At 37.0% G+C, this 15,367-nt stretch overlaps 1 protein-coding gene across 3 annotated transcripts in view; it reads left to right on the forward strand.

Moving 5' to 3' along the window:
• Nucleotides 1–15,367, forward strand: part of hgo (homogentisate 1,2-dioxygenase) — a 455,401-nt gene that overhangs the window by 264,653 nt on the left and 175,381 nt on the right. The gene's annotated exons all lie outside the window — the stretch shown is intronic.

A 15,367-nucleotide genomic window follows, 5' to 3' on the forward strand; every position in this document is an offset into this window, starting at 1 on the left:
GCGAGGAACCTTTATCTGGTCTCTTTCGACTCGAGATGAGTTTGCTGGTCTCATATGGAGGTAGAGGTTTTTTTCTGGAAACTAAGGTTTTTCGTCCCTAAAAACATGGAAAACCAGCCCGTGAACACACACACACACATATCTACAGTCAAAAATGCATACTTAAAATCCCTCGTTGGAGGGATCAGACGGTCCTAAGGGATGGATGAAGAAAATGGGGGAATCCCACACAACAACAATGTATCCACATTCATCATCCTGTCAGGCAATGCATTCCACTTGCCAACCATCTACATGCAAAGAACTTGTTCCTTATGCCCTACTCACACCCTCCTTATACAGCTTCCAGGTCCCTTTGTCTTATCCCCTTCTCCAATTTTATGAAAAATTTCTTCCACATTAACTCAGTAACAACCCTTTATGAATATAAATCTATCAATATATCCCCTCTCTTCCTCCTATTCACAAAGCTTTGCATTCCCTCAATCTGTTCTCATATCCTGCATCCCAAAGACCAGTTACGACTTTAGTCAGTTTTTCTCTGAAACCCCCTTCCAATATATACTCAACACCATGTAAACCAAGGGACCAATCTGTGCACAGTAATCCATATAAGGCCTGATCAAGTCCTTATACAATGGAACCAGAACCTCTTTTTTTTTTTTTTTTTGCAAGTTAAGGTAATCTGCATCATTGCTATAATTTGATGTGATGTCTTCACAACTTGTTTTGTTTTGTATAACAGTTGCATATCATGAGTTAAACCCATTCCAATATCATTAATACACAAATTAAATAACAATGGCCCATATGCTTTGTTTCTTTGTCTACCCTGATGGAATCCCTTTTTTTTCTCATGTCATGCATTTCTGTTCTCTTATCACACTGTTGCTTTCTCTATTCACATGTTTGAGTCTCACCAGTTTCACTCTTCTGCTCTGACAACATTCTCTTCACACATCAATTTCATTTAAATACATTCCATAACGTTTTACAGTTCCATCTATCCCATGATTGTACCCACACATTAACAGACTGCACCTCTTTATCATTGCACATTTGTGCCAGAGTGCAATATATCAGGGAAACTAGAGCTATGGGGGTAGGAGTACATAGGTGAGTGTGAAAATGAACAAAAATTTTGATTATAGTTTTTCAGGTAACTAATCTGAATTGGATAGTTAATAGGAAGTGTAATAGTAATTGTTAGTTAAAAGGGGGAGCGGGTGTCGATGTACACTAATATTAGAAGTATTAGCGTACATAAAGGTAATTGGCATTAGAGAGATATAGCTAACTAGTCATCAGGACAAAATATATGCTTAATTGCTACTGTAGCCCTCATCATTCTGAGGGTTACAGCATTGGTAAATAAGCTCAGTTAGTGAAGGATGTTCACTATAAGATGTTCACAAGAGTTCACTATAATAATTATAATAGTGAACTTCAGCTATGAGGATATAAATTGGAAGTAGCAAAGGATACATGGACAGAAGGAAATAGAATTTATATGTAGGCTAATAAGAAGTAAAACCAAAATAAATATCTTCAATGGCAATGCTAAGATCATGTTATATTATAGATTAGAGATATGAAACTAATCAAAAACAGGAAGCTGAATTAAATAGTTTTCAAACAAAATGGCCTAAATAAAATATTAAAAATATTTTGCCCCCAACATATAACTGATGATGACTTATATAAACTGACTGAGCAACAAAAGTGTCACTGATGGGAAAACAAAATGCAGATGGAAATTTATTTAACACATACTGAGAACGGACAGCATAGAGATTCCAAGAATGCATTGAATATGGTACACTCCAGAGTGGGCCAGTGGAGGCCCACCCTTGAGTATACCATATAAAGTATACTGTACATGGAGGATCACACCCTCCGTGAAGCTGGTATTGTATTCATTGTACCTGTAATTTGCCCTATATGAGGGAAACAGGAAGCACAATTCTTGTCAGAAAAAAGGAACATAAATGACACATTAAATATAATAACTATAGTAAAGCTGGCCTTTCTGATCATGCCCTGAACACTTTACATGGAATTGACTGGAAAAGCACCTGTTGTTTACGTCACACAAAAACATGGTATGAATGCAAATTTAAGGAGACCTGTGAGATTCTTATCAATCACCCTAATCTTAACAATAATGAGGGTCTAAAAATCCTAAGAAAATTGAAGAAACCTATTCTAACCACTTAACCTTTCTCCCTAAGAGTTAATTATAAATAGGTCATCATTTTTACTGTAATAAAACTATCTATATGAAAGAATGTTTCTCTGATGTTGTCTTAAATAGAATAATCATCATCTCTTTAGCATACTGTGTGAAATGTAATTTAGCTTGTCTCTGTATATATATATATGTGTATACTCCAGATAATAATCTTAATATGAAGGTCTCGAAACATCGGGAAATTAAAAATTATTATTTATAACATGGTTGTAGAGTCCATAATGCTAATCACCGTGTAACATTAAAGGAAAGGCAGAGAATGACAGAAAGAGAAAATAGAAGAATGGCTGGAAGAGCTGGAGAGAAGCTGAATTGGTGACAACAAGACATGTGTCTGGAAGAAACAGATTATTATTATTATTATAACACCCTCCATGAAGTTGGCAGACTTATCATGGGAGGAGGTTCGTTCAAGTGACAGCATATCATATTCAATCTTAAAATCCTTCATACTCTATGCACACCCACTCAGCTTCTAATCTTTTTATAATCCACTCTGGATTAATCTGATAAAATCTCCTCACTAACTTAAACATCTTATCAAATCACCTCTTTCCTACTATTAAGCAAATTCTGCAGTTCACATTCCTTCAACCTTCTGCATAGCCAACATTTCATCTCTGGACCCTCCCCAATGTTTCCACATCACGTTGAAAACCAATCAGTCCAAGTGTGGTCTGATCAGTGTTTTATACAGTGGCACACTCCTTATTGCTACATCTTAACATACTTCTTATCATAGCGGCACTACATGTGCAGTCTTTACAACACTTACGATATCCCCTCTAAATATCAGTCTACTGTCAACCATCACTCCCAGATCTCAAATCTCATCCACTTTCTGCAGTAGAGCACCATCAATATAGTTGGTACACAGACTTATATGGCTGCACTCCAAAATGCAACACCCTGCACTTATTAAAATATTAAAACTACAACTTCACTACTTTGTCCAAGTCAAAAGTCTGTTCAAATCTTCCTGAAAGGAAGATTTGAATAGACTTGCTGAGAATTAACATCAGCAGTTCTACTTATAATTTTCTCCAACTTTGCATCATCAGCAAACAAATGAAGATATGCAGCCAGTCCACATGAAACAAGTTAATCAATAGGAGCCCAAGAACAGAATCCTGTGGCACACCATTAGTTACCATTGTTGTTGGAAGTTTTTCCACTTGGTTATACTATAAATTAAAGATACCAAGAAATTATATACTTGGTTTAATCTTTTATCCAAGCGTAAGCAAACAAGTTTGCACCTGAACTATTTTCAGGACTGGGACAACTCGTATAAAGAAGTTAATGACTTCACATCACTTACTTTAGTGTCCAAAGTAACGCAAATTACTTCGGAAAAATAAAATAGTAAAAATAATGCAAAGCACATCTCTTTGCGGACATGTATAATGCATATTGCAGTATCCCATGCATTATACATGTCTGCAAGGAGATGTGCTTTGCTTTATGGGATACTAAAATAAGTGATGTGAAGTCATTAGTTTTTTTTAATACGAGTTGCCCTAGTCCTGAAAATATTTCAGGTGCAAACTTGTTTGCTTACACTATTTTCAGGACTGGGGCAACTCATATAAAGAAGCTAATGACATCACATCACTTACTTTAGCAATATCCCATAATGCAAAACACATCTCCTTGCAGACATGTATAATGCAGTATCCGATAATGCATAGCATTATATGTGTCCTCAAGGAGATGTGCTTTGCATTATATCATGTATATAATACATAATGCAGTATCCAATAATGCATAGCATTATACATGTCCGCAAGATGTGCTTTGCATTATGGGATACTAAAGTAAGTGATGTCATGTCATTAGCTTCTTTATGCAAGTTTCCCCAGTCCTGAAAATATTTCAGGCGCAAACTTGTTTGCTTACACTTGGATAAAGGATTAAACCAAGTATATAATTTCTTGGTATCTTTAATTTATAGTTACCATCCTTTTTTAGACACTGCTCCATCATTCTCAACTTGCTGGTATCATTCAGAGACAATCACTCCATCTAACCAATATACTATCTATTCCCATCCTTTGCAGCTTGTACACCAACTTATCATGTGATAATATATCAAATTCTTTTGCAAAGTCCAAGAATATCACTGGATATGATTCTTCCTTATCTAACACACTCATTACCTTATCATAAAATGCAAGTAAATTGCTGAAACAAGACCTACCCTTTATAAATCCATGCTGCCCATCATCTCTTCACCATCTTGACTACAACTGCAGTTATCTAAACTGGTCTGTAATTGGAACCTTCTTAGAACCATGCTCATGGATTAGTACTATTTTGCCTTATTTGCATTCCATAGGAGCCTTACTCACTGCAAGATTTTCATTAAATTACCCACGTGAAGGGCATTGCTAACTGTTGTGCTCATTTCTTAAGAATAATGGTGATATGTCCTCCATTTCCACGGCTTTATTATAACCCAATCAGCACCTCGTACACCTCTGATTCTTTCACTTCCAGTCCTCCTAATGCTTGGCTCCCCCTCTATATATTGCATGGCATCATTTAAACTGGCATGATATATGCTAATAAAGTGTCATTCAATAATTCTACTATATACTTTGCAATGGTCACTCTGCTGCCATGACTACCCACCAGTATCAACCTACCATAATTATTCTTTCTCTTACTTACCATATAGTGGAAGAATTTTCCTTGAATTGACCTTGGCCTAACAGTCACTCTCTTCTCATACTGCACCTTTTCTTTCTTTACCATGCTCATCATCTTCCTAGTCTGCACTTTATATATGTGACTTAAGGCATGAAGAAGAAGATAAGTACTAATCAGTAATAATTACTTGAGGTAGCATGTTTTAAAAATTGTCATTGTTTTGAGATTTGTTGACTGTATAATAGGATTTGTAAATCATTCAAGTGGCTGCATTGCTTGCATTTGTTGAGAATGATCATGCTAGCTTGACCTGGGAGATGATTATGTGTGGAATTACAGAGCTGGTAATCATAATAAACTCAAGATACTGCTTGTATTTGTTCCATTACATAACCTTCAGGAGGGAAATGTTATTAGTTCATGGGAAAAGTGTTTGAATAGAGTAGCAGAATTACAGAGCTGGTAATTACAATAATCTCAGGAGACTTCTTGTGCCTGTTTCATGACATAAATTTCAGAAGGATGTTAGTAATGCATGGGAAATAGTCAAATGTTCTGTGAATAAAGTAGTAGCAGAAAGCATAGTTGTCAGAAGAATCATTAAATAGGAGCTGGAAAAAAAATTATAAAAAGTTTATCGAGGAAATTTTAAAGAAAACGGTAATCAGTATGTTATGGTGATCAAAATCATAGTATCAAAGGAAATTAGCTGAACACACCCATGGTAATTCCACATACTGAAAGAACATGAAAAGTAAAAGAAAAGTAGGCGAAATAATTCAGTTACTGGATGATCACTTTGCAAAGGTGTATCATCCAGGAAAAGGACACATGGGTAGAAGGAAATCCATTTCTTTCTATCCACTTATCCAATTTCCAATTATTGCAGCGAAATATTGCAGTAAAAATGTTACGGGGAAGGGGTGCTGATGTGGAAATAGAGATAGGTGAAGAAGAGGCATATTGGAGACAATGTTAAAGAACCTTGATAGAATAGAGTTATAGGATTAAATAGGATATCAGCTCATGTGTTATGAGAATATGCTAGAAAATTGGCAGTATTTTAAAGCAGATCATTTATTTTAAGTCTCAGCTCTGATAAGGTACCAAGGGAAAATAGAGGGGAAAATAGTTCCCTTGCATAAAGGCGACTTAGGAGGACATAGGCTACAAGTTATCAAGTGTTCAGTATCTGAGGGTTGGTCAGGGTGTTGTAGGACAAAATTTGGCTTTTTTTGTTATACAAAGAAAGGTCATGCAGCTGGATCTGCAGGGAAGAAGGAAGTGTGGGTGGCCAAAGAAGAGATGGAGGGAGCTTGTGGAGGAGGACTTGAGGATGAAGAACTTGGATGTGGTTACAGCCCAAGACAAAGGAAGTGGAGGAGACTTACCAAAAACAACGACCCCACTTAAGTGGGACAACCTGCAGAAGAAGTTATACAATGATACTACTGGACTTTGCATAGGCTTGATAGGATATCATATAAAATTCTCTTTCACAAACTGGAGCAAATGGGGATCGATATGAAGCTGGTGATATAGAAAAAATGGTGGATGATGGATAGACATCAGAGAGTGGAGACTAAGAGAAGGCCCATGACTAGTGATGTACAAAGGCATATTCACTGAGACTACTCTATTTAATTTGTATATTAAGGATTTAGTTGTTTGCTGATGATGCAAACCTGCAAAAGTTGATGTGGAGATCTTGCAGGATGATTTAAATAGAATGACAATATGGGCAAAGGAGAATTACTATCAGTTTAATGTGGCAAAATGTAAAGCTATGCATTTACATTGACAGAACTGGGCCGTAGAAATTTAATGAGACTGGGGATTTAGGGATACTAGTGAATTTTGGGCTAAAATATTGCATAGGTTTGCCTAGTTATTGAAGAACACCCTGACAAACATAGACAAAGAGGTTATTAGAATTTTTCTAAGGCTTTGATTCTGCTCCATTGGACAGATATGGTTAACTGGGTTACTTGGGATTAGGGAGGAGGTGTAGTTGGATCCAGGGGCTATTGTCAAAATGGCAGGTATATGGAATGCTCATTATGAGGATAGATGAGGATTTGTAGGTTGCAGAAATTGATTGATATGAAGAAAAGAGGAGGAGAGGAGATGTGATAGAGATTTATAGCTATTTAAAGGGTTTCATAGGACTGATGCAGAGTTTTTTCACTATGTGACAGTGGAGGGAAAACTCAGGGGTTATCCTTGAAAATTAAGCAAGAATGTTGTTATAAAGGACAAGATGACTACATTTTTTTAATTTGTGCATTAACAATATAGGCAGTATGCTGAGAGGAAGCATTCGGTTGTTTACTGATAATGGAAAACTGGGTAGAGCAATAGTCAATAAAGACACTGTTAAACTTTTGCAGGACAATTTAAATAGACTGACGGTATGGGGAAAGGAGAACAGATGTCAATTTAATGTTGCAAAAGTATAAGGCTCTGCATTTTGGGATGAAAACATTACCAGCTGTGTACTATATTAATGGAACTGTACTACTCCAAAAAATTGATGCCAAGGATTTGAAGATATTGGTGGATAGCGAGTCGAAGTTTAGAGGACATATTGCAAAAGTGGCTGAAACGGCTTATCAGATTCCTTAGTTATTGATGAATAAGATAAGCAGATTATTATATCTCTTTATAAGGCCTTGATAAGACATCTACATCTTGACTACTGTGCACAGATCTGGTCACCGAAGTTTTTTTGGGATGTGGTGGTGGAGAGGATCCAGAGGCAAGTCACCAAAATGGCGGCAGGTCTATAGAATGCTTCTTATGAGGATACATAAAGATTTTTGAGTTAGAGATTGGTTCATAAATGGAAAAGGCATGACATGATAGAGACACAAATTACTCAAAGGTTTTTATAGGATTGATACAGTGGAAAGTTTCAGTACAGGTCTGTTGGTGGAGGAGAAGAATTAGGATCATCCATTGAAATTGAGCAAGAGTATAGTTAGGGTGTGAGGACTAGATTTTTTGCTTGGAGAGTTATGAATGAGTGGAATAGGTTGCCAGTCTGTTGTGGGTGTCATGACTGTGAATTTCTTCAAAACAAATTATGGTATATATTGAATACTGAATAGTACTTGTCATAATATGTAGGCTTCCCTTGATAAGTCTCCATGAAGTTACCTATGTCATGATAATTATGATTATTATTATAAAATTGTGTAATGGTGCAATTAATGGTAAGGTGGTAATCGGGGTTAATGGCAAACAAGGCATGTGCGACTGGTGATAAAATAGTGAGAGTGAATAATATTAAAAAAAGATGCAAGATTTGAAAGCTGAGTTAGTGAAGATGAAGCAGAGTGCAGAGTGAAATGAAGAGAATTGGAGATATGTATGGAAGAGAGAAGAAGACAAAAAAAAATGATGTCATTATTAAAAAGATAATGAAAGACCCTCGAGTGGCATTGTATGGTGATTTGATTATTACAGGTGTGGTAAACGAGAAGATACAGAAGGTTTGTTTTCCAGGAGATAAAATGAATAGAGTGATTGAGATGAAGGATATGAGGAGTAACCAAACAACTGAGTTGGTAGTGGGGACAAATGACTTGACTCAGAATAAGGAAAATGTAAGATTGGATATCAGGAGGTTGTTGGGAAGGATAAAAGATAACAGCATGAATGGAAAGGCAGACAGTTTGTTGCTTAGGTATGACAGTGATGAGATGAGACAGAGAAAATTATTTTGAATATGTTAGCAGAAATGTGCGAAGAGAGAAAGGTTACAGTTTGTTTATGTGTGGAATGAGTTTCAAGGAAATATTGAAGTGTATAAGAGTGATGCACTGCATTTGAATAGATTTAATGTGAGGCATTTGGAGAGATTTCTGCTGGAAGGGAGAGTAATAAGTACAAAGAATGAATCTGAGCAAGTAAGCAGCAATGTGAAAGAGTGGGAAAATAAGAAAAGGAGAGACTGAAGTGGTGCTTATGAATTAAGAAGTTAGTAGTATGAGAGAACAAGTGTGCAAGACAAACAGGGAGACTCAGGTTGGAAAGAGGAACACAACATGAGAAAGGGTGATGCTCCAAGAGTATGTGAATATGTGTGTAGACAAAAAGAGAAGGGGAGATGATGGGAAAACAGTTGGATTTGAAGAAGGTTCTGGTGAGTCAGGAGTTAAAAAATGGCTCAAAGAAAGTGAGAGGTTACATCTAATAAGTGGTATCAGTGAAACTTATAGATCCAGAAATGAGCTGTTATGTTTGTATATGAATGTTAGAAGTATCAGAAACAAGGGAAATGAAAGGTTGCATTGATTGAGTTTGTTCACTCAAAAATTGTTAGAATAAGTCACGCATAGTTGGATAACAGTGATATCCTGACAGGAATAAAGATGGAGGGTTATGATGTATTTCATGAAGATAAAAAGAGTAACAAGAGAGGCCCATACAAGGTGAAGATGCAAGGAGGAAATGGTGGTAGTGATTTTGAGACAGTATGGTGTGAGATAGAGGTGAATGGAATGAAATACTTTGTTGGATGTTACTATAGGCTAAGTAATGTGGAGGATAGTGACTAGGAAACGTATAAGTAAATTAGCCAAGCAAATAGGAAAAGGGTGATCATTATGGATAATTTTAATCACACCAATATAGATTTGGATGATAAGATAGAAACGGGAAGTAAAGAAAATGAGTTTCTTGAGTTTTTGAGGTATAACTACCTCAGACAGTATGTAACAGAGGGCACATGGGGATTGAGATTTTGGATTTGATCATCTCATCGGACGATGTTATTATAAATGAGGTCTCGAATCTCCTCACAGGTAGTGAGAGTGACCATGAAGTGGTTACCATCTACGGTTACCTACGTGAAGACTTCAGTGAGGAAAGGTTATGTGTGGAACTAAAAGGCTGGTGATTTTGAAAAACTCAAGAGACAGCTTGGAGTTGTAGCATGGAATGAGGAGTTGGGTGGAAAGGTGATCAATGCTGCTTGAGTGATATTCAAGAACTATCTAGTAGAAGCAGCATCTAAATGTATTTCAAAGGTTAGAAGGTTAAATAAAGTAGGTATGATGTGGATGAATGAAGAGATTAAGCATATAATAGAAAGAAAAATGACATTATGGAGGCAACATAAGAGGAGTGAATACAAACAACATGCTAGGAGAGTGACTTGATTGGTAAGGGTAGCAAAAGTGCAGTATGAGCAGCAGGTAGCTAATGAAGCCAAAAAAAAAAAAAAAAAAAAAAATTTTAGAGAGTTCTTTTGATATGTAGTTAGCAAAAAAAAGAATGATTATGGTAGGATGGTATTGATTGGATAAAATAATATAAGGACAACTTCTGTGAAGGATACAGTTGAGATGTTTAATGAGCAGTACATAAAGGTCTTTAGTTGCAAAATGTAAGGTTTTAAAATTTTGGAAACAAAGATGGGATGTAGAATTTATGTTTGGTGGAGATATATTGTCAGAGGCAGAGGAAATAAGAGATCTTAGGGTGATAGTGGATAAGGATCTGAAATTTAGGAGACACATTGCCAAAATTGTCAGGACAACATATAGACTTCTGGGAATGATGCAGAGGACACTGACTTGTAGAAGTAGGGAGAATTCTTGTTCCATTGTATAAGGCTTTGATTAGGCCACGCATGGACTACTGTGCATAGATTTGGTCACCTGGTTTTCAAAAGGACGAAGAGATGTTGGAAAGGGCCCAGAGGAGACTGACTAAGGTAGTTTCTGACCTCTGGAATGTTGAATATGAGGAAAGGTTGAGAAGATATAATTTAGTCTAGTGGATAAGAGGAAGAGGGGGATATATGATAGAGACCTACAAGTGAGTAAGGGATTGTTATAGGATCAATGTTGGAGAGGTTCTGCAGAAAACAGTGGGAAATCAGGTGAGAACCAGAGGTCATCCCTGGAAGCTGTATAAGGAGGTGTGAGAAGCAAGTTTTTTGCATGCAGAGTTGTGAATGATTGGAATGCCTTGCCTGAGAGTATGGTGTCTGCAGAAAATTTGAGTGTGTTTAAGGCACGGTATGTTGAACTGTGTGTATGATAAAAGGACCTCCTGGATGAGTCTTTGACTCCATCGGATCTTGGGGTAATAATAATGATAATAACTTTGAGAGCAGTGAGTGATGAGGTGGAGAGACTAACTCTGAGTGAAGAAGAGGTATATGGAGAATTAAGCATTAAGAATTAACTTGATATTAATAAGACTGTGGGAATTGATAATTTATCATTTTTGAAGGAATGTGCCAGGGAGTTGACATCTGCCTTTAATATTGAGTCAAATTCCCAAGGTGTGGAAAGAAGGCAAGATTGTAGAGCTTCATAAAGGAGGCAACAGAATTCTGCCATCAAATTATAAGCGAATCTCTGTGTCAGGCATTGTTAAAGTGTTGGAAAGGCTGGTTAGAATCAGAATTCATAATTGGATTGAAAACAATGGTATTATCTTTAATAAGTTTAGCTTAATCCTTTATCCAAGTGTGAGCAAACAAAGTTTGTGCCTGAAGGTATCTTCAGGACTGGGTATGGTATTATCTTTGGTATTATATTTAATGGTATTATCTTTGATGGACAGCTCAGATTTGCTAAAGGGAGGTCATAATTTATTTATCTATTTACTTATTACAATAAGGTGACAGCATCATTGGACCTGGCAGATGGATACACAGTAGTATACTTAGACTTTGCAAAAGTTTTTGATAGATTACCACGTGATAAGTTGATAGTCAAACTAGAGCAGATGGGGTTGGATATTAGACTAGTGCATTGGATTGGAGATTTGCTGTCTGATAGGTATCAGCAATTTGTGTATGAAGGAGCAATATCCCAGAAGAGAAAAAGTCACTAGTGGTGTGCCTTAGGGATCTGTTTTAAGGCCATTGCCATTTAACCTATATGTTAATTACACTGGGACAGATTTGAATGGGGATATACACTGAGTTAGCTTTGCATTAGAAACACCCACCTAATAACATGTTGTTCCACCTCTCTGTACAATCTGGCTTGTAGACACCTAAGAACAGATTCCACAAGTGTCAAACATTCTCCATGAGTAACTCGACCCATGTCCACTGCAGCAACTCCGTCAGTTCAGTCTCATTCTTTGGAAGTGGTGCTTCCAAAGAATGAGTCTGAACTGATGCAGTTCTCATTCCTTGTCCTTATCCCACACATGTTCAATTGGGTAAGCATCAGGGGAGTTTGTGGGCCAAGGCAATATGGTGATTTTGTTGTTGTGCTCCTCCAATCACTGAGTAGTTGTGTGAGCATGCTGACAAGATGTGTTATCCTGCTAAATGATGGCATTGTGGTTAGGGTAGGCCTCCTGCAGATCCCTGTAGCGTTTCCCCATTCAGTGTTTGTGGGATGATAACCAACAGATCAAGGGCATGCCAGGGAAAAGGCTCTCTAGACCATAACACTACCTCCACCAGCCTGTTGAACCCCAATTGTGCAACCATGGGATAGGGATTCATGCTGTTCATGCCAAATGCAAACTAGCCATCAGCATTGTGCAGCAGGAAATGGGATTTATCACTGCAGACACCTTCTTCCATCTGTTGAGGGTTCATTGCTGACATTCACCCATACCTGCTGTTATTTGTTATGCTTGGCTGTCATCATTGGTATCCTTGTTGGTCTCTGGCTGTGGAATCCCAGGCAAAGCAAGATATGGCACATGGTGCATGTGGAAATGGGTTGAACTGTCCCGCTGTTTTACTGGTGGGTGAGCCTTTCTGCTGGATGTCTGTTCATGGGTAATCTAGTCCTGGTACACCTTTGATACAGTAGTATTGGAGCAAAGTTCCAAAATACTGGCACCTGCCCTCCAGGCCCCAGATATCTGCACTTGGTGAAATTGGCTCACATTGCCACTTTTCCCCATTACTGGCAAAAATTTACTGATTACATACAGAGGATAAGTGTGTGCCCATTTATAGTAGCCACACAGGATGTTGATATCACGTGGTACTTTGTTATTATGCCGAACATGTAAATCATGGGAGGGGGTGTTCCTAATGCAAAGTTCCTTAACCCAGTGTACAGTTTGCAGATGATGATGTGAAGTTGGGATGAACCATGAGGAGTAGAGCAGATATGGCCTTACAAGAAGACCTGAATAATGCTAGTTCAATGTTGCAAAATGTAAGGTTAAAATTTAGAAAACAAAGATGGGATGTAGAATTTATTCTTGGTGGGGATATATTGTTGGAGATGGAGGAAATAAGAGATCTTGGGGTGATAGTGGATAAGGATCTAAAATTTAGAGGACATATTGTCAAAATTGTGAGGACAACAGAATGTATTCTGGCAATGATGCTGAGGATATCTGGCAATGATGCCTTGTAGAAGTAAGGAGATTCTGGTTCCATTGTATAAGACTCTGATTAGCCATATATGTACTACTGTGCACAGATTTGGATGTCTATTCATGGTTCCTGGTACACTTTTGTACAGTAGTACAGGAACAATATCCTGGTTTTCATAAGGATGAAGAGATATTAGAGAATGTCCAGAGGTGAATGACCAAAATAGTTTTTGATCTGTGAAATGTTGGATTTGAAGAAAGGTTGAAACAATGCTTGCAGTCTAGTGGGTAGGACAAAGAGGTGTGATATGATAGAGACATACAAGTTTTTAAGGAGTTATAGGATTAACATTGAAGAGGTTTTTCATAAAATGGTAGGAGATTGGGAAAGAACAAGAGGTCATTCCTGGAAGCTGTATAAGGAGGGTGTGAGGAAGGGAATGAGAAGTAGGTTTTTTGAATAGAGAGTTATGAATGATTGGAATGCATTGCCTGAGAGCATGGTGTCTGCAGATAATTTGAATGGGTTTGAGGCACGGTATGATGATCTGTGTGTAATGACAAAAGGCACCTCCTAGATGAGTTCTTCACTCCATGGGGTATTTACGATGATGATAATAATAATAATAAGAAGAAAATGTAAATAACAATTTCTACAAGCCTGCTCCTGCTTTAATTTTTATTAACTTATTGGGAGAAGGTGCTCCACACTACAAAACCATTCTGTATTACATATTCCACCATCTACATATATATAATCTATCATCCACATAACACATCTACATATTTCATTATCGTACATCATGCCATACTGCAATATTATTTTTGTAATAGTATTTTTTTTCTGTTAATTGCATGTATATAGCATTTGTAGTTTAGTTGGTTTCAATAGAGTCTTTTTGTTATAAAGATGTGGGTTTGAATCATGTGTATGATGCGAAGAATGTTTATAAAGGCTTTCAATCAAAAGGAATTTAGTCAGCCTCATATGGAGGCTGACTAAATTCCTTTTCCTCTGGGTTTTTCTCCCAGAAGCTCGGATTTTTTCATCTCAAAACAGGCAAACTGGCCCTTTGAATGAACAATCATATCTACAAACAGAATACTATCCTGTCATGCCTTAATTGTGGACCCAGTTTACAGTACTACTGCCAGTGTTTAATTATGATATATTAGAGATACAGATACTTTGGCATACCATGATTGCTAACCTCCAGAATTGGAGTGCTGCTTAAGAAGAAGAATTTTACATATTCCTGGTCGATTTACCTGTAAATTAAAAACCTCAGTTAAAGAGTTAAAATTTTCATGCTTGTTGGCATGTTTTGTTAATTACTGGCTAAAACCTGAGTTGATGTGAGAAAAATCCTGCTACTTTCATAAGAGATCAGCTAACTCGTTCTTCTTCAATTGAAAATTCTTAATGTTATTTAGCATTACATATATGATTATTATAAATGACACACGAATGAAAAATGTTTAGATTTAATTACATAGGTAAAGTGGATATTAAATCCAACATTATTTCAAAGTCGAATGTTTGTAGAAACTGTGAAAATTTTGTAAGTTGACCTCAGAGCTTACGAGAATACAATCCTTTGTATCCTAAGTTGCCTTAGCTTGGACTACTTAAAAGACAGGCAGCCCATGCATCCGTATGTTTGCCTTTTATTAGTCCATTTGATAAAGATTTCACTCGTCTGACATCTGTTTCAAACTGGTTCGTTCTCTTCAGAGACCAGTATATAAGTAAAGGGTCTGCTTCAAAAACTAGATAGCCTAGTTTTTGAAGCAGACCCTTTGCTTATATACTGGTCTCAGAAGAGAACCATTCAGTTCTAAGCAGCTGTCAGGCCAATGAAATTTTCATCAAATGGACTAATAAGAGGCAAATATATGGATGCTTGAGCAGCACCCATGTCTTTTAAGTAGTCCAAGCTAAGTTAATTCGAGGATACCGAGGATTGTATTCTCGTAAGCTCTCTCAGGTCAACTTACAAAATTTTCATAGTTTCTACAAACATTAGACTTTGAAATAATGCTGGATTTAATATCTACTTTGCCTATATAATTTTACATCACTGAAATGAAGCCTGGGGTGCTTAGGGGTCAAAGTTGTATAACTGAGAGGAGACCTACACATCACCT

Source organism: Typopeltis vanoorti, chromosome 7, assembly GCF_054136105.1.
Source record: "Typopeltis vanoorti isolate ZY-2024b chromosome 7, IOZ_Tvanoo_1.0, whole genome shotgun sequence".
Lineage (NCBI taxonomy): Eukaryota > Metazoa > Arthropoda > Arachnida > Uropygi > Thelyphonidae > Typopeltis > Typopeltis vanoorti.